The 24,536-nt window shown below is 44.3% G+C and overlaps 1 long non-coding RNA gene across 1 annotated transcript in view; it reads left to right on the forward strand.

Annotated features, from left to right (window-relative positions):
* LOC137534534 (uncharacterized) overlaps positions 1-24,536 on the forward strand; it is a 253,052-nt gene that overhangs the window by 1,007 nt on the left and 227,509 nt on the right. The gene's annotated exons all lie outside the window — the stretch shown is intronic.

The following is a 24,536-nucleotide window of genomic DNA, read 5'->3' on the forward strand; positions in this document are numbered from 1 at the left end:
CTATCTAGCCTTTACTGGGGGCAGCTACCTATCTAACCTATATTGGAGGCACCTAACTAACTAACCTATACTGGGGGCACCTACCTATGTAACATGCTGGGGGCAACTTTTCTGGCTACCTATATTGGAGGCACCCACCTAGCTAACCTGTACTGGGGACGCCTACCTATCTAACCTATAGAGGCGACACCTGCCTATCTAACCTATGCCGGGACAACTATACTACATACCTATACTGGAGGCACCTACCTGGCTAACCTATACTGTGGGGACCTATAGCTGGCTACCTATACTGGGGCACCTATGCCTGGCTACCTATACTGGTGGGACTTATAGCTGGCTACCTATACTGAGTGCAACTAGACCTGGCTAACCTATACTGCGGGCACCTATACCTGGCTCCACATGGAGGGGGGAGGGTGCCCTCGCCCTGGGTGTATTTTTGCCTAGAAACTGCCCTGGCCAGGATTACCTGATGATCTCACACTACTCAGCTGAGTATAGATAGAGGATGCTGGGAGCCTCTGGCACCCGCCCTCTCAGGTGGTGCTTTTCACTGCTGTTCTAGTATGGATGCACATTGGGGTAGAGGACTGAAAGGAAAGCAGATCTTGGTCACTCTGCAGTACTGGAGGCCGGGTGCCGGGTTCTGCAGAGAATACATCCTGTAAGACAGTCCTGCAGCTCTACAAATGGGAGAGGTACCCAAAAGTCATTTCTCACCACCATTTACAACTGATTGAAAGAGCGTGACTGTATACGCCGGCCCTGAAACATGGTCACACTTGATAGTAATCTGGCGTTACAATTTATAGGAGGACAGGGTGGCAACAATTCTCCAGTTATTTCATGCAACAGCTATGAATTGCTGCTATGAATTGTTACTCTGTGCTAGTATATGGTCCTGAAAAAGCATCACACTTGATAGATACATTTTCCAACAAGCCTACACACTCCAACTTCGGCCACTCCCACATCAACCTCTGGCAAAGTTGTGCTCCTCACTAGGAAACCTAAAAACACATCACCTCTTGGTATACATGCAGGGCCGGTTTAAGCAACAATGGGGCCCCAGGGCAAAATAAACCTGGGGGCCCCCCATCAGATACCCCGGAACAAAAATCGTCATTAAGGGACCTTTTTTGCAGCTGGTATTGTCAGGGTGTAAAGCCCCAATCCGTCGGAGCTCCACATTCTGGCTATCCCAGCCTGCATGGGGGACAGGGGGGTTAAAAAGTTTCAGGAGGGGGGACCCCACATAATTAAAAAAAAAAAATCCCACACTCTAAACATACAAAAAAAAAATGGGAAAATAGGAAAAAGTGCCAGGGATCTTCATACAGCCATATTGTGGCTGTATAGCGATCTCTGGCCAAAGCGCTGCGGCTGCATATGGACCCCCTGGAAACCCCATCAGGAAATTCATTGCTCTTTGCTTTGGTACATGTAAAATTACACTACCGTTAGGTTTGTTACTGAAAGTGACATTTACCGCATTTAAAAGTATACTTTTTTTCCTTCGAAACTTTAAAATCGATTTTCTCAAAAACTGGAAGGTCTTTTTGAAAAATATTCTTTTTCCTCTTCTTCCCAATGATCTCCTTAACATATCCTGCAAATATAGGGATTTTAGCATTTAAGGTGGATTTGCTATTAACCGTTAAAGTCGGCGGGTTTTTAAATGTGTAATTTTTTTTCCTTTGAAACTTTAACCTCCCTGGCGGTAAGCCCGTGCTGAGCACGGGCTATGCCGCGCAGGGGGATTTCTCAGGCCCTGCTGGGCCGATTTGCACAGTTTTTGGTTTGCAACACGCAGCTAGCACTTTGCTAGCTGCGTGTGCAGTCTGATCGCCGCCGCTCTGCGGCGATTATGTGCCTCCGCTCGCCGCGCCGCCCCCCCCCCCCCCAGTCCCCGTACGCTGCCTGGCCAATCAGTGCCAGGCAGCGCTAAGGGGTAGGCCGGGACTCCCAATGACGTCACGACGTCGATGACGTCAGTGACGTCATGCCGCCCGTCGCCGTGGCGACGGGGGAAGCCCTCCAGGAGATCCCGTTCTTTGAACGGGATCTCCTGATCTCCGATCGCCGGAGGCGATCGGAGGGGCTGGGGGGATGCCGCTGAGCAGCGGCTATCATGTAGCGAGACTTTGTCTCGCTACATGAAAAAAAAAAAAAAAAATATAAAAAAAAAAAGATTTGCTGCCCCCTGGCGGATTTTTTGCAAACCGCCAGGAGGGTTAAAATCAGTTTTCTCAAAACCTATAAGGTCTTTTTGAAAAAAATTGTTTCCTCTTGTAGCCACTGGGGGCCCCTAAAGGCTCTGTGGCAATTTCCTCCTTTGCCTCTATGGTAGCGCCGGCCCTGTATATATGTTGTTTACTACCCCATCGCCCCAATTCTCATAGATTGTAAGCTTACAAGGACAAGGCTCTCTCAACATGTTGCGTCATGTAACATTTGTCACTGTAATTACTTTGTCTACCAAGTCTAAATTTTGAGCCAGTGCATTTATATTTGGTATACACATTTTTTCTGTACTACAATACACCCCATGTTTTTACTTACTTTCTACCGCGTACAGTAATTTGTTGGTGCTTGGAGTGCTTTTGGTGGGGAGCGTTTCTGCTCTGTGCTGAAAGCCGGTATTCAGCAAAGCACTGTGGTAAATCCTTGCAGTGCCTGCGGTGTGCTTTATATCGCAAAGGTGCACTGCATGCAACATGTTGGTGGTAGTTAGTATGCCATTCTGATTCTCTGGAATGAGACTCAAAAAACGCAATCACTGCACCATGTAGCCACAATTGCTTGGTAAAAATACAATCACACTCCATAGGCGATTGTGATTTGCCTTTTGCGATTCCAATGTTGAACCAGGCCTAAGGGGGACCAACTGGATTCCAATTATCAGGTGGTCGTCGTATGTCCAGACATTACACTTGAGGGTGAGAGAGTGGTACCCATGATGACCACCTATCCCCATTATCCCTCTTCAAAACTGCCATCCCCTAGACCTCTCTCACTCCCTTCTCCCAACCCGCCCTAAGAGTCTACCTTGCCATGGTGGGCCGGCTTACAATCCTATTGGCCAAAATGTGATTTACTTCTAGCCAATTGGATTAGCCAAAGCCCTCTGCCAAAAAAGAATATAATAAACCATCTTAGAGGGAGATCAACTAATTAGGGCCCTTTTGTATTAGGCATGTTACGATTCAAAAATTGTATTGTGCCAATAGCAGCAGCACAGCTATGAACATGTAATTTGCATTGCTGGGTTTTTGCTAGTGCAATTGGTATTTTTCCAGAATTACGATTGTCGGCCTGCATCTTTTTTGTTTTGTTTGCGCTTCTATGCTTTGTAACTTTTTGGAGAGGATTGGTATGGCTGTGGGGAGGAGGAGGCCATAACTAGAACTTGCCGGCATATTTAAATCATTTTAAATATGCCCCTGAGTTCTACACTGCAGGTTGCAACAATTTGTAATCACCAATCAAATTCTCTCAAGGGCCAGTTCACACTTGTTGTGCTTTTGGTGGGGAGCGTTTCTGCTCTTTGCTGATAGCCGGTATTCAGCAAAGCACTGTGGTAAATCCTTGCAGTGCCTGCGGTGTGCATATGTCGCAAAGGTGCACTGCATGCAACATGTTGGTGATAGTTAGTATGCCATTCTCATTCTCTGGAATGAGACTCGAAAAACGCAATCACTGCAACATGGAGCCACAATTGCTTGGTAAAAATGCAATCACACTCCACAGGCGATTGTGATTTGCCTTTTGCGATCCCAATGTTGAACCAGGCCTAAGGGGGACCAACTGGATCCTAATTATTTATCAGGTGGTCGTCATGTTTCCAGACATTACACTTGAGGGTGTAAGAGTGATACCCATGTTAGCCCCCTATCACCATTATCCCTCTTCAAAACTGCCATCCCCTAGACCTCTCTCACTCCCTTCCCCCAACATGCCCTAAGAGTCTACCTTGCCATGGTGGGCCGGCTTAGAATCCTATTGGCCAAAATGTGATTTACTTTTAGCCAATTGGATTAGCCAAAGTACTCTGCCAAAAAAGAATATAATAAACCATCTTAGAGGGAGATCAACTAATTAGGGCCCTTTTGTATTAGGCATGTTACGATTCAAAAATTGTATTGTGCCAATAGCAACAGCACAGCGATGAACATGTAATTTGCATTTTGCTAGTGCAATTGGTATTTTCCAGAATTACGATTGTCGGCCTGCATCTTTTTTGTTTTGTTTGCGCTTCTATGCTTTGTAACTTTTTGGAGAGGATTGGTATGGCTGTGGGGAGGAGGAGGCCATAACTAGAACTTGGCGGTATATTTAAATCATTTTAAATATGCCCCTGAGTTCTACACTGCAGGTTGCAACAATTTGTAATCACCAATCAAATTCTCTCAAGGGCCAGTTCACACTTGCTGTGCTTTTGGTGGGGAGCGTTTCTGCTCTTTGCTGATAGCCAGTATTCAGCAAAGCACTGTGGTAAATCCTTGCAGTGCCTGCAGTGTGCATATGTCGCAAAGGTGCACCGCATGCAACATGTTGGTGGTAGTTAGTATGCCATTCTCATTCTCTGGAATGAGACTCGAAAAACGCAATCACTGCAACATGGAGCCACAATTGCTTGGTAAAAATGCAATCACACTCCACAGGCGATTGTGATTTGCCTTTTGCGATCCCAATGTATAACCAGGCCTAAGGGGGACCAACTGGATCCCAATTATTTAACAGGTGGTCGTCATGTTTCCAGACATTACACTTGAGGGTGTAAGAGTGATACTCATGTTAGCCCCCTATCACCATTATCCCTCTTCAAAAATGCCATCCCCTAGACCTCTCTCACTCCCTTCCCCCAACATGCCCTAAGAGTCTACCTTGCCATGGTGGGCCGGCTTAGAATCCTATTGGCCAAAATGTGATTTACTTTTAGCCAATTGGATTAGCCAAAGTACTCTGCCAAAAAAGAATATAATAAACCATCTTAGAGGGAGATCAACTAATTAGGGCCCTTTTGTTTTAGGCATGTTACGATTCAAAAATTGTATTGTGCCAATAGCAGCAGCACAGCTATGAACATGTAATTTGCATTGCTGGGTTTTTGCTAGTGCAATTGGTATTTTCCAGAATTACGATTGTCGGCCTGCATCTTTTTTGTTTTGTTTGCGCTTCTATGCTTTGTAACTTTTTGGAGAGGATTGGTATGGCTGTGGGGAGGAGGAGGCCATAACTAGAACTTGCCGGCATATTTAAATCATTTTAAATATGCCCCTGAGTTCTACACTGCAGGTTGCAACAATTTGTAATCACCAATCAAATTCTCTCAAGGGCCAGTTCACACTTGTTGTGCTTTTGGTGGGGAGCGTTTCTGCTCTTTACTGATAGCCGGTATTCAGCAAAGCACTGTGGTAAATCCTTGCAGTGCCTGCGGTGTGCATATGTCGCAAAGGTGCACTGCATGCAACATGTTGGTGATAGTTAGTATGCCATTCTCATTCTCTGGAATGAGACTCGAAAAACGCAATCACTGCAACATGGAGCCACAATTGCTTGGTAAAAATGCAATCACACTCCACAGGCGATTGTGATTTGCCTTTTGCGATCCCAATGTTGAACCAGGCCTAAGGGGGACCAACTGGATCCTAATTATTTATCAGGTGGTCGTCATGTTTCCAGACATTACACTTGAGGGTGTAAGAGTGATACCCATGTTAGCCCCCTATCACCATTATCCATCTTCAAAACTGCCATCCCCTAGACCTCTCTCACTCCCTTCCCCCAACATGCCCTAAGAGTCTACCTTGCCATGGTGGGCCGGCTTAGAATCCTATTGGCCAAAATGTGATTTACTTTTAGCCAATTGGATTAGCCAAAGTACTCTGCCAAAAAAGAATATAATAAACCATCTTAGAGGGAGATTAACTAATTAGGGCCCTTTTGTATTAGGCATGTTACGATTCAAAAATTGTATTGTGCCAATAGCAACAGCACAGCGATGAACATGTAATTTGCATTTTGCTAGTGCAATTGGTATTTTCCAGAATTACGATTGTCGGCCTGCATCTTTTTTGTTTTGTTTGCGCTTCTATGCTTTGTAACTTTTTGGAGAGGATTGGTATGGCTGTGGGGAGGAGGAGGCCATAACTAGAACTTGGCGGTATATTTAAATCATTTTAAATATGCCCCTGAGTTCTACACTGCAGGTTGCAACAATTTGTAATCACCAATCAAATTCTCTCAAGGGCCAGTTCACACTTGCTGTGCTTTTGGTGGGGAGCGTTTCTGCTCTTTGCTGATAGCCAGTATTCAGCAAAGCACTGTGGTAAATCCTTGCAGTGCCTGCAGTGTGCATATGTCGCAAAGGTGCACCGCATGCAACATGTTGGTGGTAGTTAGTATGCCATTCTCATTCTCTGGAATGAGACTCGAAAAACGCAATCACTGCAACATGGAGCCACAATTGCTTGGTAAAAATGCAATCACACTCCACAGGCGATTGTGATTTGCCTTTTGCGATCCCAATGTATAACCAGGCCTAAGGGGGACCAACTGGATCCCAATTATTTAACAGGTGGTCGTCATGTTTCCAGACATTACACTTGAGGGTGTAAGAGTGATACCCATGTTAGCCCCCTATCACCATTATCCCTCTTCAAAACTGCCATCCCCTAGACCTCTCTCACTCCCTTCCCCCAACATGCCCTAAGAGTCTACCTTGCCATGGTGGGCCGGCTTAGAATCCTATTGGCCAAAATGTGATTTACTTTTAGCCAATTGGATTAGCCAAAGTACTCTGCCAAAAAAGAATATAATAAACCATCTTAGAGGGAGATCAACTAATTAGGGCCCTTTTGTTTTAGGCATGTTACGATTCAAAAATTGTATTGTGCCAATAGCAGCAGCACAGCTATGAACATGTAATTTGCATTGCTGGGTTTTTGCTAGTGCAATTGGTATTTTCCAGAATTACGATTGTCGGCCTGCATCTTTTTTGTTTTGTTTGCGCTTCTATGCTTTGTAACTTTTTGGAGAGGATTGGTATGGCTGTGGGGAGGAGGAGGCCATAACTAGAACTTGCCGGCATATTTAAATCATTTTAAATATGCCCCTGAGTTCTACACTGCAGGTTGCAACAATTTGTAATCACCAATCAAATTCTCTCAAGGGCCAGTTCACACTTGTTGTGCTTTTGGTGGGGAGCGTTTCTGCTCTTTACTGATAGCCGGTATTCAGCAAAGCACTGTGGTAAATCCTTGCAGTGCCTGCGGTGTGCATATGTCGCAAAGGTGCACTGCATGCAACATGTTGGTGATAGTTAGTATGCCATTCTCATTCTCTGGAATGAGACTCGAAAAACGCAATCACTGCAACATGGAGCCACAATTGCTTGGTAAAAATGCAATCACACTCCACAGGCGATTGTGATTTGCCTTTTGCGATCCCAATGTTGAACCAGGCCTAAGGGGGACCAACTGGATCCTAATTATTTATCAGGTGGTCGTCATGTTTCCAGACATTACACTTGAGGGTGTAAGAGTGATACCCATGTTAGCCCCCTATCACCATTATCCCTCTTCAAAACTGCCATCCCCTAGACCTCTCTCACTCCCTTCCCCCAACATGCCCTAAGAGTCTACCTTGCCATGGTGGGCCGGCTTAGAATCCTATTGGCCAAAATGTGATTTACTTTTAGCCAATTGGATTAGCCAAAGTACTCTGCCAAAAAAGAATATAATAAACCATCTTAGAGGGAGATCAACTAATTAGGGCCCTTTTGTATTAGGCATGTTACGATTCAAAAATTGTATTGTGCCAATAGCAACAGCACAGCGATGAACATGTAATTTGCATTTTGCTAGTGCAATTGGTATTTTACAGAATTACGATTGTCGGCCTGCATCTTTTTTGTTTTGTTTGCGCTTCTATGCTTTGTAACTTTTTGGAGAGGATTGGTATGGCTGTGGGGAGGAGGAGGCCATAACTAGAACTTGGCGGTATATTTAAATCATTTTAAATATGCCCCTGAGTTCTACACTGCAGGTTGCAACAATTTGTAATCACCAATCAAATTCTCTCAAGGGCCAGTTCACACTTGCTGTGCTTTTGGTGGGGAGCGTTTCTGCTCTTTGCTGATAGCCAGTATTCAGCAAAGCACTGTGGTAAATCCTTGCAGTGCCTGCAGTGTGCATATGTCGCAAAGGTGCACCGCATGCAACATGTTGGTGGTAGTTAGTATGCCATTCTCATTCTCTGGAATGAGACTCGAAAAACGCAATCACTGCAACATGGAGCCACAATTGCTTGGTAAAAATGCAATCACACTCCACAGGCGATTGTGATTTGCCTTTAGCGATCCCAATGTTGAACCAGGCCTAAGGGGGACCAACTGGATCCCACCTATTTATCAGGTGGTCGTCATGTTTCCAGACATTACACTTGAGGGTGTAAGAGTGATACCCATGATGGCCCCCTATCCCCATTATCCCGCTTCAAAACTGCAATCCCCTAGACTTCTCTCACTCCCTTCCCCCAACCCGCCCTAAGAGTCTACCTTGCCATGGTGTGCCGGCTTACAATCCTATTGGCCAAAATGTGATTTACTTTTAGCCAATTGTATTAGCCAAAGTACTCTGCCAAAAAAGAATATAATAAACCATCTTAGAGGGAGATCAACTAATTAGGGCCCCTTTGTATTAGGCATGTTACGATTCAAAAATTGTATTGTGCCAATAGCAACAGCACAGCGATGAACATGTAATTTGCATTGCTGGGTTTTTGCTAGTGCAATTGGTATTTTCCATAATTACGATTGTCGGCCTGCATCTTTTTTGTTTTGTTTGCGCTTCTATGCTTTGTAACTTTTTGGAGAGGATTGGTATGGCTGTGGGGAGGAGGAGGCCATAACTAGAACTTGGCAGTATATTTAAATCATTTTAAATATGCCCCTGAGTTCTACACTGCAGGTTGCAACAATTTGTAATCACCAATCAAATTCTCTCAAGGGCCAGTTCACACTTGTTGTGCTTTTGGTGGGGAGTATTTCTGCTCTTTGCTGATAGCCGGTATTCAGCAAAGCACTGTGGTAAATGCTTGCAGTGCCTGCGGTGTGCTTATATCGCAGAGGTGCACTGTGTGCAACATTTCGGTGGCAGTTAGAATGCCATTCTCATTCTCTGGAATGAGACTCGAAAAACGCAATCACTGCAACATGGAGCCACAATTGCTTGGTAAGAATGCAATCACACTCCATAGGTGATTGTGATTTGCCTTTTGTGATCCCAATGTTTAATCACGCCTAAAGGGGACCAACTGGATCCCAATTATTTATCAGGTGGTCGTCGTGTTTCCAGACATTACACTTGAGGGTGTAAGAGTGATACCCATGATGGCCACCTATCCCCATTATCCCTCTTCAAAACTGCCATCCCCTAGACCTCTCTCACTCCCTTCCCCCAACCCGCCCTAAGAGTCTACCTTGCCATGGTGGGCCGGCTTACAATCCTATTGGCCAAAATGTGATTTACTTTTAGCCAAGTGGATTAGCCAAAGTACTCTGCCAAAAAAGAATATAATAAACCATCTTAGAGGGAGATCAACTAATTAGGGCCCTTTTGTATTAGGCATGTTACGATTCAAAAATTGTATAGTGCCCATATTGCAAATAGCAACAGCACGGCAATAAACATGTAAATTGCATTGCTGGGTTTTTGCTAGTGCAATTGGTATTTTCCAGAATTACGATTGTCGGCCTGCATCTTTTTTGTTTTGTTTGCGCTTCTATGCTTTGTAACTTTTTGGAGAGGATTGGTATGGCTGTGGGGAGGAGGAGGCCATAACTAGAACTTGGCGGCATATTTAAATCATTTTAAATATGCCCCTGAGTTCTACACTGCAGGTTGCAACAATTTGTAATCACCAATCAAATTCTCTTAAGGGCCAGTTCACACTTGTTGTGCTTTTGGTGGGGAGCGTTTCTGCTCTTTGCTGATAGCCGGTATTCAGCAAAGCACTGTGGTAAATCCTTGCAGTGCCTGCGGTGTGCATATGTCGCAAAGGTGCACTGCATGCAACATGTTGGTGATAGTTAGTATGCCATTCTCATTCTCTGGAATGAGACTCGAAAAACGCAATCAATGCAACATGGCGCCACAATTGCTTGGTAAAAATGCAATCACATACCATAGGCGATTGTGATTTGCCTTTTGCGATCCCAATGTTGAACCAGGCCTAAGGGGGACCAACTGGATCCCAATTATTTATCAGGTGGTCGTCATGTTTCCAGACATTACACTTGAGGGTGTAAGAGTGATACCCATGATGGCCACCTATCCCCATTATCTCTCTTCAAAACTGCCATCCCCTAGACCTCTCTCACTCCTTTTCCCCAACCCGCCCTAAGAGTCTACTTTGCCATGGTGGGCCGGCTTACAATCCTATTGGCCAAAATGTGATTTACTTTTAGCCAATTGGATTAGCCAAAGTACTCTGCCAAAAAAGAATATAATAAACCATCTTAGAGGGAGATCAACTAATTAGGGCCCTTTTGTATTAGGCATGTTACGATTCAAAAATTGTATTGTGCCCATTGTGCCAATAGCAACAGCACAGCGATGAACATGTAATTTGCATTGCTGGGTTTTTGCTAGTGCAATTGGTATTTTACAGAATTACGATTGTCGGCCTGCATCTTTTTTGTTTTGTTTGCGCTTCTATGCTTTGTAACTTTTTGGAGAGGATTGGTATGGCTGTGGGGCGGAGGAGGCCATAACTAGAACTTGGCGGTATATTTAAATCATTTTAAATATGCCCCTGAGTTCTACACTGCAGGTTGCAACAATTTGTAATCACCAATCAAATTCTCTCAAGGGCCAGTTCACACTTGTTGTGCTTTTGGTGGGGAGCGTTTCTGCTCTTTGCTGATAGCCGGTATTCAGCAAAGCACTGTGGTAAATCCTTGTAGTGCCTGCGGTGTGCATATGTCGCAAAGGTGCACTGCATGCAACATGTTGGTGGTAGTTAGTATGCCATTCTCATTCTCTGGAATGAGACTCGAAAAACGCAATCACTGCAACATGGAGCCACAATTGCTTGGTAAAAATGCAATCACACTCCATAGGCGATTGTGATTTGCCTTTTGCAATCCTAATGTTGAACCAGGCCTAAGGGGGACCAACTGGATCCCAATTATTTATCAGGTGGTCGTCATGTTTCCAGACATTACACTTGAAGGTGTAAGAGTGATACCCATGATGGCCACCTATCCCCATTATCCCTCTTCAAAACTGCCATCCCCTAGACCTCTCTCACTCCTTTTCCCCAACCCGCCCTAAGAGTCTACTTTGCCATGGTGGGCCGGCTTACAATCCTATTGGCCAAAATGTGATTTACTTTTAGCCAATTGGATTAGCCAAAGTACTCTGCCAAAAAAGAATATAATAAACCATCTTAGAGGGAGATCAACTAATTAGGGCCCTTTTGTATTAGGCATGTTACGATTCAAAAATTGTATTGTGCCCATTGTGCCAATAGCAACAGCACAGCGATGAACATGTAATTTGCATTGCTGGGTTTTTGCTAGTGCAATTGGTATTTTCCAGAATTACGATTGTCGGCCTGCATCTTTTTTGTTTTGTTTGCGCTTCTATGCTTTGTAACTTTTTGGAGAGGATTGGTATGGCTGTGGGGCGGAGGAGGCCATAACTAGAATTTGGCGGTATATTTAAATCATTTTAAATATGCCCCTGAGTTCTACACTGCAGGTTGCAACAATTTGTAATCACCAATCAAATTCTCTCAAGGGCCAGTTCACACTTGTTGTGCTTTTGGTGGGGAGCGTTTATGCTCTTTGCTGATAGCCGGTATTCAGCAAAGCACTGTGGTAAATCCTTGTAGTGCCTGCGGTGTGCATATGTCGCAAAGGTGCACTGCATGCAACATGTTGGTGATAGTTAGTATGCCATTCTCATTCTCTGGAATGAGACTCGAAAAACGCAATCACTGCAACATGGAGCCACAATTGCTTGGTAAAAATGCAATCCCACTCCATAGGCGATTGTGATTTGCCTTTTGCGATCCCAATGTTGAACCAGGCCTAAGGGGGACCAACTGGATCCCAATTATTTATCAGGTGGTCGTCATGTTTCCAGACATTACACTTGAGGGTGTAAGAGTGATACCCATGATGGCCACCTATCCCCATTATCCCTCTTCAAAACTGCCATCCCCTAGACCTCTCTCACTCCCTTTCCCCAACTCGCCCTAAGAGTCTACCTTGCCATGGTGGGCCAGCTTACAATCCAATTGGCCAAAATGTGATTTACTTTTAGCCAATTGGATAAGCCAAAGTACTCTGCCAAAAAAGAATATAATAAACCATCTTAGAGGGAGATTAACTAATTAGGGCCCTTTTGTATTAGGCATGTTACAATTCAAAAATTGTATTGTGCCAATAGCAACAGCACAGCGATGAACATGTAATTTGCATTGCTGGGTTTTTGCTAGTGCAATTGGTATATTCCAGAATTACGATTGTCGGCCTGCATCTTTTTTGTTTTGTTTGCGCTTCTATGCTTTGTAACTTTTTGGAGAGGATTGGTATGGCTGTGGGGAGGAGGAGGCCATAACTAAAACTTGGCGGTATATTTAAATCATTTTAAATATGCCCCTGAGTTCTACACTGCAGGTTGCAACAATTTGTAATCACCAATCAAATTCTCTCAAGGGCCAGTTCACACTTGTTGTGCTTTTGGTGGGGAGCGTTTCTGCTCTTTGCTGATAGCCGGTATTCAGCAAAGCACTGTGGTAAATACAATACAATACAATACAATAACATTTGTAAAGCGCTTTTCTCCCATAGGACTCAAAGCGCATAGCTGTGTCTCAGATTAATACAGGGTTTCAGGCTGGGTTGTGTTACAGAGGAGATAGTCAGATGTTCATGAATGCCAGACTGAAAAGGTAGGTTTTCAGTTTAGACTTAAATGCTTCCAGGGATGGGGCTGTCCTGATTGGGTGTGGCAGGGAGTTCCAAAGTGTAGGGGCAGCATGACAAAAGGCTCTGTCTCCAAAGGTTTTGAGGTGGACTCTGGGGGTGACCAAGGTGTTACGTCCTTTTGATCTAAGATTGTGGGGGGTGTGATGTAGTTGCAACAAGTCCTTCAGGTATCCAGGGCCCAGATTGTGCAAGGATTTGAATGTCAGTAAGCCAATCTTAAACAGAATTCTCCATTTTATCGGTAGCCAGTGGAGTGAGCTCAGGGTTGGTGTTATGTGGCAATGGCGGGGTTGGCTCGTTAACAGCCTTGCGGCGGTATTCTGTACTAATTGCAGGCGGCGTAAGTCTTTCTTATGCAGGCCTGTGTAGAGGACGTTGCAGTAGTCTAACCTTGATGTGACGAAGGCATGAACTAGGGTTGGAAGATCCTCTGAAGGAATTAGGTGTTTAATCCTTGCAATATTCCTTAGGTGAAAGAAGGAATGTTTCACAACAGCTGAGATTTGATTCCTGAAGCTTAATTTCCCATCAATCAGTACTCCCAGGCTGCGCACACAGTCTGAGTTGTTCAGGTCTGAGCTCCCTATCCTTAGCGGTGTTGGTTGAGACTGGAGCTGCTTTGCTGTTGAGCCCTGGCCCTCGATAACAAGAACCTCAGTTTTGTCAGCATTAAGTTTTAGCCAATTATTATTCATCCACTCCTGAAGCTCAGCTAAGCATGCGTTTATTTGTGGAGTAGGGTCTGTGACATCAGGTTTGAATGACAAATATAGCTGGGTGTCATCAGCATAGCAATGATATGTCAGGCCATGTTTTTGTATGATTTCTCCAAGTGGCAGCATGTATATGGTGAACAGTAAAGGGGATAATATTGCGCCCTGAGGTACACCGTATTTTAGTGGTACAGGGTTGGAGAGGAAGGGCCCTAAGGCTACCCTTTGTGTTCTGCCAGCCAGGAAGGAGTTGAACCACCGGAGAACAATGCCATCTATGCCACAGTACTCTTGTAGCCTGTTGAGTAAGATTTCAAGATCGACTGTGTCAAAAGCCGCTGAGAGGTCGAGCAAAATCAGGATGGAACATTGACCCTTGTCTCTTGCAATGAGCAGATCATTGCAAATCCTTGCAGTGCCTGCGGTGTGCATATGTCGCAAAGGTGCACTGCATGCAACATGTTGGTGATAGTTAGTATGCCATTCTCATTCTCTGGAATGAGACTCGAAAAACGCAATCAATGCAACATGGCGCCACAATTGCTTGGTAAAAATACAATCACACACCATAGGCGATTGTGATTTGCCTTTTGAGATCCCAATGTTGAACCAGGCCTAAGGGGGACCAACTGGATCCCAATTATTTATCAGGTGGTCGTCATGTTTCCAGACATTACACTTGAGGGTGTAAGAGTGATACCCATGATGGCCACCTATCCCCATTATCCCTCTTCAAAACTGCCATCCCCTAGACCTCTCTCACTCCCTTTCCCCAACCCGCCCTAAGAGTCTACCTTGACATGGTGGGCCGGCTTACAATCCTATTGGCCAAAACGTGATTTACTTTTAGCCAATTGGATTAGCCAAAGTACTCTGCCAAAAAAGAATATAATAAACCATCTTAGAGGGAGATCAACTAATTAGGGCCCTTTTGTATTAGGCATGTTACGATTCAAAAATTGTATTGTGCCCATTGTGCCAATAGCAACAGCACAGCGATGAACATGTAATTTGCATTGCTGGGTTTTTGCTAGTGCAATTGGTATTTTCCAGAATTACGATTGTCGGCTTGCATCTTTTTTGTTTTGTTTGCGCTTCTATGCTTTGTAACTTTTTGGAGAGGATTGGTATGGCTGTGGAGCGGAGGAGGCCATAACTAGAACTTGGCGGTATATTTAAATCATTTTAAATATGCCCCTGAGTTCTACACTGCAGGTTGCAACAATTTGTAATCACCAATCAAATTCTCTCAAGGGCCAGTTCACACTTGTTGTGCTTTTGGTGGGGAGCGTTTCTGCTCTTTGCTGATAGCCGGTATTCAGCAAAGCACTGTGGTAAATCCTTGTAGTGCCTGCGGTGTGCATCTGTCGCAAAGGTGCACTGCATGCAACATGTTGGTGATAGTTAGTATGCCATTCTCATTCTCTGGAATGAGACTCGAAAAACGCAATCACTGCAACATGGAGCCACAATAATTGCTTGGTAAAAATGCAATCACACTCCATAGGCGATTGTGATTTTCCTTTTGCGATCCCAATGTTGAACCAGGCCTAAGGGGGACCAACTGGATCCCAATTATTTATCAGGTGGTCGTCATGTTTCCAGACATTTCACTTGAGGGTGTAAGAGTGATACCCATGATGGCCACCTATCCCCATTATCCCTCTTCAAAACTGCCATCCCCTAGACCTCTCTCACTCCCTTTCCCCAACCCGCCCTAAGAGTCTACCTTGCCATGGTGGGCCGGCTTACAATCCTATTTGGCCAAAATGTGATTTACTTTTAGCCAATTGGATTAGCCAAAGTACTCTGCCAAAAAAGAATATAATAAACAATCTTAGAGGGAGATCAACTAATTAGGGCCCTTTTGTATTAGGCATGTTACGATTCAAAAATTGTATCGTGCCCATTGTGCCAATAGCAACAGCACAGCGATGAACATGTAATTTGCATTGCTGGGTTTTTGCTAGTGCAATTGGTATTTTCCAGAATTACGATTGTCGGCCTGCATCTTTTTTGTTTTGTTTGCGCTTCTATGCTTTGTAACTTTTTGGAGAGGATTGGTATGGCTGTGGGGCGGAGGAGGCCATAACTAGAACTTGGCGGTATATTTAAATCATTTTAAATATGCCCCTGAGTTCTACACTGCAGGTTGCAACAATTTGTAATCACCAATCAAATTCTCTCAAGGGCCAGTTCACACTTGTTGTGCTTTTGGTGGGGAGCGTTTCTGCTCTTTGCTGATAGCCGGTATTCAGCAAAGCACTGTGGTAAATCCTTGTAGTGCCTGCGGTGTGCATATGTCGCAAAGGTGCACTGCATGCAACATGTTGGTGGTAGTTAGTATGCTATTCTCATTCTCTGGAATGAGACTCGAAAAACGCAATCACTGCAACATGGAGCCACAATTGCTTGGTAAAAATGCAATCACACTCCATAGGCGATTGTGATTTGCCTTTTGCGATCCTAATGTTGAACCAGGCCTAAGGGGGACCAACTGGATCCCAATTATTTATGAGGTGGTCGTCATGTTTCCAGACATTACACTTGAAGGTGTAAGAGTGATACCCATGATGGCCACCTATCCCCATTATCCCTCTTCAAAACTGCCATCCCCTAGACCTCTCTCACTCCCTTCCCCCAACCCGCCCTAAGAGTCTACCTTGCCATGGTGGGCCGGCTTACAATCCTATTGGCCAAAACGTGATTTACTTTTAGCCAATTGGATTAGCCAAAGTACTCTGCCAAAAAAGAATATAATAAACCATCTTAGAGGGAGATCAACTAATTAGGGCCCCTTTGTATTAGGCATGTTACGATTCAAAAATTGTATTGTGCCAATAGCAACAGCACAGCGATGAACATGTAATTTGCATTGCTGGGTTTTTGCTTGTGCAATTGGTATTTTCCAGAATTACGATTGTCGGCCTGCATCTTTTTTGTTTTGTTTGCGCTTCTATGCTTTGTAACTTTTTGGAGAGGATTGGTATGGCTGTGGGGAGGAGGAGGCCATAACTAGAACTTGGCGGTATATTTAAATCATTTTAAATATGCCCCTGAGTTCTACACTGCAGGTTGCAACAATTTGTAATCACCAATCAAATTCTCTCAAGGGCCAGTTCACACTTGTTGTGCTTTTGGTGGGGAGCGTTTCTGCTCTTTGCTGATAGCCGGTATTCAGCAAAGCACTGTGGTAAATCCTTGCAGTGCCTGCGGTGTGCATATGTCGCAAAGGTGCACTGCATGCAACATGTTGGTGGTAGTTAGTATGCCATTCTCATTCTCTGGAATGAGACTCGAAAAACGCAATCACTGCAACATGGAGCCACAATTGCTTGGTAAAAATGCAATCACACTCCATAGGCGATTGTGATTTGCCTTTTGCGATCCCAATGTTGAACCAGGCCTAAGGGGGACCAACTGGATCCCAATTATTTATCAGGTGGTCGTCATGTTTCCAGACATTACACTTGAAGGTGTAGGAGTGATACCCATGATGGCCACCTATCCCCATTATCCCTCTTCAAAACTGCAATCCCCTAGACTTCTCTCACTCCCTTCCCCCAACCCGCCCTAAGAGTCTACCTTGCCATGGTGGGCCGGCTTACAATCCTATTGGCCAAAATGTGATTTACTTTTAGCCAATTGGATTAGCCAAAGTACTCTGCCAAAAAAGAATATATTAAACCATCTTAGAGGGAGATCAACTAATTAGGGCCCTTTTGTATTAGGCATGTTACGATTCAAAAATTGTATCGTGCCCATTGTGCCAATAGCAACAGCACAGCGATGAACATGTAATTTGCATTGCTGGGTTTTTGCTAGTGCAATTGGTATATTCCAGAATTACGATTGTCGGCCTGCATCTTTTTTGTTTTGTTTGCGCTTCTATGCTTTGTAACTTTTTGTAGAGGATTGGTATGGCTGTGGGGAGGAGGAGGCCATAACTAGAACTTGGCGGCATATTTAAAGCATTTTAAATATGCCCCTGAGTTCTACACTGCAGGTTGCAACAATTTGTAATCACCAATCAAATTCTCTCAGGGGCCAGTTCACACTTGTTGTGCTTTTGGTGGGGAGCGTTTCTGCTCTTTGCTGATAGCCGGTATTCAGCAAAGCACTGTGGTAAATTCTTGCAGTGCCTGCGGTGTGCATATGTCGCAAAGGTGCACTGCATGCAACATGTTGGTGATAGTTAGTATGCCATTCTCATTATCTGGAATGAGACTCGAAAAATGCAATCACTGCAACATGGAGCCAGAATTGCTTGGTAAAAATGCAATTACACTCCACAGGCGATTGTGATTTGCCTTTTGCGATCCCAATGTTGAACCAGGCCTAAGGGGGACCAACTGGATCCCACCTATTTATCAGGTGGTCGTCATGTTTCCAGACATTACACTTGAGGGTGTAAGAGTGATACCCATGATGGCCCCCTATCCCCATTATCCCGCTTCAAAACTGCAATCCCCTAGACTTCTCTCACTCCCTTTCCCCAACCCGCCCTAAGAGTCTACCTTGCCATGGTGGGCCGGCTTACAATCCTATTTGGCCAAAATGTGATTTACTTTTAGCCAATTGGATTAGCCAAAGTACTCTGCCAAAAAAGAATGTAATAAACCATCTTAGAGGGAGATCAACTAATTAGGGCCCTTTTGTATTAGGCATGTTACGATTCAAAAATTGTATCGTGCCCATTGTGCCAATAGCAACAGCACAGCGATGAACATGTAATTTGCATTGCTGGGTTTTTGCTAGTGCAATTGGTATTTTACAGAATTACGATTGTCGGCCTGCATCTTTTTTGTTTTGTTTGCGCTTCTATGCTTTGTAACTTTTTGGAGAGGATTGGTATGGCTGTGGGGCGGAGGAGGCCATAACTAGAACTTGGCGGTATATTTAAATCATTTTAAATATGCCCCTGAGTTCTACACTGCAGGTTGCAACAATTTGTAATCACCAATCAAATTCTCTCAAGGGCCAGTTCACACTTGTTGTGCTTTTGGTGGGGAGCGTTTCTGCTCTTTGCTGATAGCCGGTATTCAGCAAAGCACTGTGGTAAATCCTTGTAGTGCCTGCGGTGTGCATATGTCGCAAAGGTGCACTGCATGCAACATGTTGCTGGTAGTTAGTATGCCATTCTCATTCTCTGGAATGAGACTCGAAAAACGCAATCACTGCAACATGGAGCCACAATTGCTTGGTAAAAATGCAATCACACTCCATAGGCGATTGTGATTTGCCTTTTGCGATCCTAATGTTGAACCAGGCCTAAGGGGGACCAACTGGATCCCAATTATTTATCAGGTGGTCGTCATGTTTCCAGACATTACACTTGAAGGTGTAAGAGTGATACCCATGATGGCCACCTATCCCCATTATCCCTCTTCAAAACTGCCATCCCCTAGACCTCTCTCACTCCCTTCCCCCAACCCGCCCTAAGAGTCTACCTTGACATGGTGGGCCGGCTTACAATCCTATTGGCCAAAACGTGATTTACTTTTAGCCAATTGGATTAGCCAAAGTACTCTGCCAAAAAAGAATATAATAAACCATCTTAGAGGGAGATCAACTAATTAGGGCCCTTTTGTATTAGGCATGTTACGATTCAAAAATTGTATTGTGCCCATTGTGCCAATAGCAACAGCACAGCGATGAACATGTAATTTGCATTGCTGGGTTTTTGCTAGTGCAATTGGTATTTTCCAGAATTACGATTGTCGGCCTGCATCTTTTTTGTTTTGTTTGCGCTTCTATGCTTTGTAACTTTTTGGAGAGGATTGGTATGGCTGTGGGGCGGAGGAGGCCATAACTAGAACTTGGCGGTATATTTAAATCATTTTAAATATGCCCCTGAGTTCTCTACACTGCAGGTTGCAACAATTTGTAATCACCAATCAAATTCTCTCAAGGGCCAGTTCACACTTGTTGTGCTTTTGGTGGGGAGCGTTTATGCTCTTTGCTGATAGCCGGTATTCAGCAAAGCACTGTGGTAAATCCTTGTAGTGCCTGCGGTGTGCATATGTTGCAAAGGTGCACTGCATGCAACATGTTGGTGATAGTTAGTATGCCATTCTCATTCTCTGGAATGAGACTCGAAAAACGCAATCAATGCAACATGGAGCCAGAATTGCTTGGTAAAAATGCAATTACACTCCACAGGCGATTGTGATTTGCCTTTTGCGATCCCAATGTTGAACCAGGCCTAAGGGGGACCAACTGGATCCCACCTATTTATCAGGTGGTCGTCATGTTTCCAGACATTACACTTGAGGGTGTAAGAGTGATACCCATGATGGCCCCCTATCCCCGTTATCCCGCTTCAAAACTGCAATCCCCTAGACTTCTCTCACTCCCTTCCCCTAACCCGCCCTAAGAGTCTACCTTGCCATGGTGGGCCGGCTTACAATCCTATTGGCCAAAATGTGATTTACTTTTAGCCAATTGTATTAGCCAAAGTACTCTGCCAAAAAAGAATATAATAAACCATCTTAGAGGGAGATCAACTAATTAGGGCCCCTTTGTATTAGGCATGTTACGATTCAAAAATTGTATTGTGCCAATAGCAACAGCACAGCGATGAACATGTAATTTGCATTGCTGGGTTTTTGCTAGTGCAATTGGTATTTTCCAGAATTACGATTGTCGGCCTGCATCTTTTTTGTTTTGTTTGCGCTTCTATGCTTTGTAACTTTTTGGAGAGGATTGGTATGGCTGTGGGGAGGAGGAGGCCATAACTAGAACTTGGCGGCATATTTAAATCATTTTAAATATGCCCCTGAGTTCTACACTGCAGGTTGCAACAATTTGTAATCACCAATCAAATTCTCTCAAGGGCCAGTTCACACTTGTTGTGCTTTTGGTGGGGAGCGTTTCTGCTCTTTGCTGATAGCCGGTATTCAGCAAAGCACTGTGGTAAATCCTTGCAGTGCCTGCGGTGTGCATATGTCGCAAAGGTGCACTGCATGCAACATGTTGGTGATAGTTAGTATGCCATTCTCATTCTCTGGAATGAGACTCGAAAAACGCAATCAATGCAACATGGCGCCACAATTGCTTGGTAAAAATGCAATCACACACCATAGGCGATTGTGATTTGCCTTTTGCGATCCCAATGTTGAACCAGGCCTAAGGGGGACCAACTGGATCCCAATTATTTATCAGGTGGTCGTCATGTTTCCAGACATTACACTTGGGGGTGTAAGAGTGATACCCATGATGGCCACCTATCCCCATTATCCCTCTTCAAAACTGCCATCCCCTAGACCTCTCTCACTCCCTTTCCCCAACCCGCCCTAAGAGTCTACCTTGCCATGGTGGGCCGGCTTACAATCCTATTTGGCCAAAATATGATTTACTTTTAGCCAATTGGATTAGCCAAAGTACTCTGCCAAAAAAGAATATAATAAACCATCTTAGAGGGAGATCAACTAATTAGGGCCCTTTTGTATTAGGCATGTTACGATTCAAAAATTGTATCGTGCCCATTGTGCCAATAGCAACAGCACAGCGATGAACATGTAATTTGCATTGCTGGGTTTTTGCTAGTGCAATTGGTATTTTCCAGAATTACGATTGTCGGCCTGCATCTTTTTTGTTTTGTTTGCGCTTCTATGCTTTGTAACTTTTTGGAGAGGATTGGTATGGCTGTGGGGCGGAGGAGGCCATAACTAGAACTTGGCGGTATATTTAAATCATTTTAAATATGCCCCTGAGTTCTACACTGCAGGTTGCAACAATTTGTAATCACCAATCAAATTCTCTCAAGGGCCAGTTCACACTTGTTGTGCTTTTGGTGGGGAGCGTTTCTGCTCTTTGCTGATAGCCGGTATTCAGCAAAGCACTGTGGTAAATCCTTGTAGTGCCTGCGGTGTGCATATGTCGCAAAGGTGCACTGCATGCAACATGTTGGTGGTAGTTAGTATGCCATTCTCATTCTCTGGAATGAGACTCGAAAAACGCAATCACTGCAACATGGAGCCACAATTGCTTGGTAAAAATGCAATCACACTCCATAGGCGATTGTGATTTGCCTTTTGCGATCCTAATGTTGAACCAGGCCTAAGGGGGACCAACTGGATCCCAATTATTTATCAGGTGGTCGTCATGTTTCCAGACATTACACTTGAAGGTGTAAGAGTGATACCCATGATGGCCACCTATCCCCATTATCCCTCTTCAAAACTGCCATCCCCTAGACCTCTCTCACTCCCTTCCCCCAACCCGCCCTAAGAGTCTACCTTGCCATGGTGGGCCGGCTTACAATCCTATTGGCCAAAACGTGATTTACTTTTAGCCAATTGGATTAGCCAAAGTACTCTGCCAAAAAAGAATATAATAAACCATCTTAGAGGGAGATCAACTAATTAGGGCCCTTTTGTATTAGGCATGTTACGATTCAAAAATTGTATTGTGCCCATTGTGCCAATAGCAACAGCACAGCGATGAACATGTAATTTGCATTGCTGGGTTTTTGCTAGTGCAATTGGTATTTTCCAGAATTACGATTGTCGGCCTGCATCTTTTTTGTTTTGTTTGCGCTTCTATGCTTTGTAACTTTTTGGAGAGGATTGGTATGGCTGTGGGGTGGAGGAGGCCATAACTAGAACTTGGCGGTATATTTAAATCATTTTAAATATGCCCCTGAGTTCTCTACACTGCAGGTTGCAACAATTTGTAATCACCAATCAAATTCTCTCAAGGGCCAGTTCACACTTGTTGTGCTTTTGGTGGGGAGCGTTTATGCTCTTTGCTGATAGCCGGTATTCAGCAAAGCACTGTGGTAAATCCTTGTAGTGCCTGCGGTGTGCATATGTTGCAAAGGTGCACTGCATGCAACATGTTGGTGATAGTTAGTATGCCATTCTCATTCTCTGGAATGAGACTCGAAAAACGCAATCAATGCAACATGGAGCCAGAATTGCTTGGTAAAAATGCAATTACACTCCACAGGCGATTGTGATTTGCCTTTTGCGATCCCAATGTTGAACCAGGCCTAAGGGGGACCAACTGGATCCCACCTATTTATCAGGTGGTCGTCATGTTTCCAGACATTACACTTGAGGGTGTAAGAGTGATACCCATGATGGCCCCCTATCCCCGTTATCCCGCTTCAAAACTGTAATCCCCTAGACTTCTCTCACTCCCTTCCCCTAACCCGCCCTAAGAGTCTACCTTGCCATGGTGGGCCGGCTTACAATCCTATTGGCCAAAATGTGATTTACTTTTAGCCAATTGTATTAGCCAAAGTACTCTGCCAAAAAAGAATATAATAAACCATCTTAGAGATAGATCAACTAATTAGGGCCCTTTTGTATTAGGCATGTTACGATTCAAAAATTGTATTGTGCCCATTGTGCCAATAGCAACAGCACAGCGATGAACATGTAATTTGCATAGCTGGGTTTTTGCTAGTGCAATTGGTATTTTCCAGAATTACGATTGTCGGCCTGCATCTTTTTTGTTTTGTTTGCGCTTCTATGCTTTGTAACTTTTTGGAGAGGATTGGTATGGCTGTGGGGAGGAGGAGGCCATAACTAGAACTTGGCGGCATATTTAAAGCATTTTAAATATGCCCCTGAGTTCTACACTGCAGGTTGCAACAATTTGTAATCACCAATCAAATTCTCTCAAGGGCCAGTTCACACTTGTTGTGCTTTTGGTGGGGAGCGTTTCTGCTCTTTGCTGATAGCTGGTATTCAGCAAAGCACTGTGGTAAATCCTTGCAGTGCCTGCGGTGTGCATATGTCGCAAAGGTGCACTGCATGCAACATGTTGGTGATAGTTAGTATGCCATTCTCATTCTCTGGAATGAGACTCGAAAAACGCAATCAATGCACCATGGCGCCACAATTGCTTGGTAAAAATGCAATCACATACCATAGTCGATTGTGATTTGCCTTTGCGATCCCAATGTTGAACCAGGCCTAAGGGGGACCAACTGGATCTCAATTATTTATCAGGTGGTCGTCATGTTTCCAGACATTACACTTGAGGGTGTAAGAGTGATACCCATGATGGCCACCTATCCCCATTATCCCGCTTCAAAACTGCCATCCCCTAGACCTCTCTCACTCCCTTCCCCCAACCCGCCCTAAGAGTCTACCTTGCCATGGTGGGCCGGCTTACAATCCTATTGGCCAAAACGTGATTTACTTTTAGCCAATTGGATTAGCCATAGTACTCTGCCAAAAAAGAATATAATAAACCATCTTAGAGGGAGATCAACTAATTAGGGCCCTTTTGTATTAGGCATGTTACGATTCAAAAATTGTATTGTGCCCATTGTGCCAATAGCAACAGCACAGCGATGAACATGTAATTTGCATTGCTGGGTTTTTGCTAGTGCAATTGGTATTTTCCAGAATTACGATTGTCGGCCTGCATCTTTTTTGTTTTGTTTGCGCTTCTATGCTTTGTAACTTTTTGGAGAGGATTGGTATGGCTGTGGGGAGGAGGAGGCCATAACTAGAACTTGGCGGTATATTTAAATCATTTTAAATATGCCCCTGAGTTCTACACTGCAGGTTGCAACAATTTGTAATCACCAATCAAATTCTCTCAAGGGCCAGTTCACACTTGTTGTGCTTTTGGTGGGGAGCGTTTCTGCTCTTTGCTGATAGCCGGTATTCAGCAAAGCACTGTGGTAAATCCTTGCAGTGCCTGCAATGTGCATATGTCGCAAAGGTGCATTGCATGCAACATGTTGGTAATAGTTAGTATGCCATTCTCATTCTCTGGAATGAGACTCGAAAAACGCAATCAATGCAACATGGCGCCACAATTGCTTGGTAAAAATGCAATCACACACCATAGGC

This window comes from Hyperolius riggenbachi, chromosome 10, assembly GCF_040937935.1.
Source record: "Hyperolius riggenbachi isolate aHypRig1 chromosome 10, aHypRig1.pri, whole genome shotgun sequence".
In the NCBI taxonomy this organism is placed as follows: domain Eukaryota; kingdom Metazoa; phylum Chordata; class Amphibia; order Anura; family Hyperoliidae; genus Hyperolius; species Hyperolius riggenbachi.